General features: G+C 36.0%; 1 long non-coding RNA gene across 1 annotated transcript; it reads left to right on the plus strand.

Moving 5' to 3' along the window:
* LOC107613641 lies at window positions 1151-2113 on the plus strand. The gene is made up of 3 exons (XR_001614102.2): window positions 1151-1233; window positions 1652-1721; window positions 2086-2113. It is a non-coding gene; the product is annotated as an uncharacterized LOC107613641 (long non-coding RNA).

A 3351-nucleotide genomic window follows, 5' to 3' on the forward strand; every position in this document is an offset into this window, starting at 1 on the left:
CCCCCTGTCCTCCGTCCGTCCTCCGTGGCTTCTCTATTTTGTTGGCTTGGAGCAGCTTGCCGTGTCGTCGCTCGCCGTCGTCTCCCCGATCGCCGTTCGTGTCTCCGTCGAAGGTTAGTGTCACAGCTATCTTCTTCAGTTCTTGTTCGTGTCTCAGTCTTCTCTCCCCGGAGCCTCTGTTTGCTGATTTCACTTCTTCAATTCGTCAGTTCTTCAGTTCTTCAGTTCGTGTCTCAGTCTTCTCTCCCCATAGCCTCTGTTTGCTGATTTTTAATGTGAAACTGTGAAATTGCTAATTTTTGCTGATTCTGTGATGCTGCTGTTTCTTTACTTCATGAAATTTTTGTTGAAATTTTTTTGTTGCTGCTAAAATTGAAAATCAAATCATTGTTGACATTTTTGTTTAGGGATTAGGGATTACTTGTTGCTGTTTTGTAATGTTTGTTGAAATTTCAGGTTTAGTGTGATTAGGGATTACTTGCTGCTGTCGAAATTTCAAGTTCAGTGTGACTAGGGATTACTTGTTACTGTGTTGTAATGTTTGTTGAAATTTTAGGTTTAGTGTGAATGTGTGATTAGGGATTACTTGCTGCTGTTGAAATTTCAGGTTCAGTGTGATTAGGGATTACTTGTTGCTGTACTTGCTGCTGTTGAAATTTCAAGTTCAGTGTGACTAGGGATTAGTTGTTGCTGCTAACAATGCATTTGTGAATAATAACTTGCTCCAGTCCTCCTAACAATGCATTTGTGAATAATTTGTGTGTTTTTTTGGCGGAAGAAAAAAGAATAAAAGGGGGAGGGGGGTCGGGGTATCATTTGTTTTCCTTTAGCTTTGTGGTTTCTTTTCGGTAATCTTTTATCCTCTGTTGTATTTTCCCCTTCCTATCAAATAATAGCTCATATAAAAGATTCACTAAATTAGAAAGATCTTTCCATGCATAAATTTCAACAATTGATTACGAAGTGTAATATTACAGTTGTTGGTTGTCTGTATAATCTTGTTTTTCGATGCTCAGTAGTTTTACATCTTTCTTTGCCAGCTATGAAGTTTTGCTCACATTGGATAAGGAAAAGCACAAAGTGGAGGGTCGAAAATATTATTATGTGTTCAACAGTCTTCTATATTTCTTGCTTGTTCTGCATATATACTGGTGGGTGGCTGGGTGCTGATATTTCGGATGCTTGTTAGACAAATTCAAGCAAGAGGAAAAATTAGTGATGATGTTCGATCTGGTAAGTTGAAAGATCCTGGCTTGCTAATGTAAACTCTTGATTCAAAGAGCATTGTTCTCAATATGTTTTGCATGCTTAGTATGTTCATGGAAGTAGACATGCTTTAGAAGTTCTGGCATGAGTTATTAATGTGTCATCTGAATCTGGTATCTGTATTGATATGGTAGCTAGGTTTTGGTTGACTTCTCCCCCTTAAATTGCTTCCTTCAATGTAATTGTATATGATTGTAGGACATCTTTGTGCCTTAACACATTGCTGTCTGCAGTTTACTTTTATTCAATAAATCTTGATGGATTTACGTCAACTATATTGCTTTATTTTCAGTAGTAGCTTCAGCCTGTAAAAGTTTCAAAAGCTTAATATGAATTTCTTCCAACTGATTATTTGATTTCAAATTGCTTCATTTCCATTGTGCAGATTCAGAAGATAAAGATAGCCATGAAGATTGAGATGGAAAGCAAGACCATAATGTAATCTTAAGGCAAAGGTGAATTTTGAATGGTGGCAACCGACAAGTTGTTTCACACTTTGGAGTTCTACAAATATAGTCACATTTTTATGTGGAATCATGTCTAATATAGTAGTTAATTCTATAATATTTAAAAGCTTTAGAAGGGTATTCCATAAGTAAAATGGCTTCAGCCATTGACACTCATCAAGCCATTGCCTCTCTCGGGATGTATGTTTTGAACATTGTGTTTCTCTTGAGGCAAGATGGAATTCAAAATGTCCATTGTGTTAGGTTCCAACTAAATAGATATAGAAATTATAAGCATCTGCATTAGTTTTATTTAATCCTGTGTGTGTTTTCCTTAAACTGAGGTAGATGTTGCCTTGTTTCTTTCTTGCAGATGAATTGTCTTAGCTTCGAAATTCTTAAATCAATCTACAATGGAGCAGTTGCTAATGATTATGAACTAAGATTTCAAGTATTAGAGGAATATAATGAAAAGAAGTAAAAAAAATCCACTTTACTATACACATTTCCACCGTTTACTTAAATTCAAGTTTCAGGCAATCAAGATCCTCTAAAATAAGAAACACTCAACGTTAAAGGAAAATGTATAAGCTAATTACTTTTATGCACACAAAGACAACTCAATCATTGCTCTAAACCTATCTTTAAACAAATTCTTAAAATCCGGAAGAACCGTGAAAATTCCTTGGTTCCCTTTCTTTAATTATTCCGAACTCTCTATGCCATGTTTATTAATATTAACCATAATTCACTTGCGGAGGGAGTAGGACATTTATTTATCAGATCTCATTAATCATTATGAATTTGAACTCACTATGCTGTTCTGTGTCCAAACAAGGATTTGCAAAAAATATTTTTTTTAGTCCAATCAGAATCATATCTTACAACATAAAAAATCAGCATGTTAAAATCAAATTGCACAAGGAAGTAAGAGTAGGAACAATCTATTAATGGTGATTGATGAGATATTTTGGTGAGAAACGAATCTCTCACTAAACATCACAATCCAACCGGCAAGTGTACCGGGTCGTATCAAGTAATAAAAACTCACGGGAGTGAGGTCGATCCCACAGGGATTGAAGGATTGAGCAATTTTAGTTTAGTGGTTGATTTAGTCAAGCGAATCAAGATTTGGTTGATGATTGTGTGACTTGCAGAATGTAAATTGCATTGAAGTAAAGAGAACAAGAAATAAATTGCTGAAACTAAGATCCGGCCGAATTCTTTTCAGCTATCTTTAGAATGTCTCTTGCCAGGATCTCATGAACTCTTATCTCTCCACCCACCATGATACAATGCAGCATTAAGGCTCTCTCCTTGTTAACTTCTGAGGTGTTCACCGTCCCCAGAATTGACCTTTTCATCAACTCATACCATCCTTTTGCCTCCGGAATGAGGTTACATCTCTTCAAGAACTTGTATCTGTTCTTGTCATCTCCCTCCCATCTTGAGTTCTCAAAACAAATGTCTCTTGCAATCTCTTCATAATTTTGATCCTCATCTTGTTCATGAAAATTGGGTATGGCTCCTCTTGTACTTGACATACAAGCAGAACATAAGAGCACACAAACCAGTGACACTTCAATCTATTGCTAGAATGAAGTTTTAGTTAGCTTAAGCAAAAATTCAAACAGTTAGT

This window comes from Arachis ipaensis, chromosome B08 (genome assembly GCF_000816755.2).
Source record: "Arachis ipaensis cultivar K30076 chromosome B08, Araip1.1, whole genome shotgun sequence".
NCBI classification, from domain to species: Eukaryota; Viridiplantae; Streptophyta; class Magnoliopsida; order Fabales; family Fabaceae; genus Arachis; species Arachis ipaensis.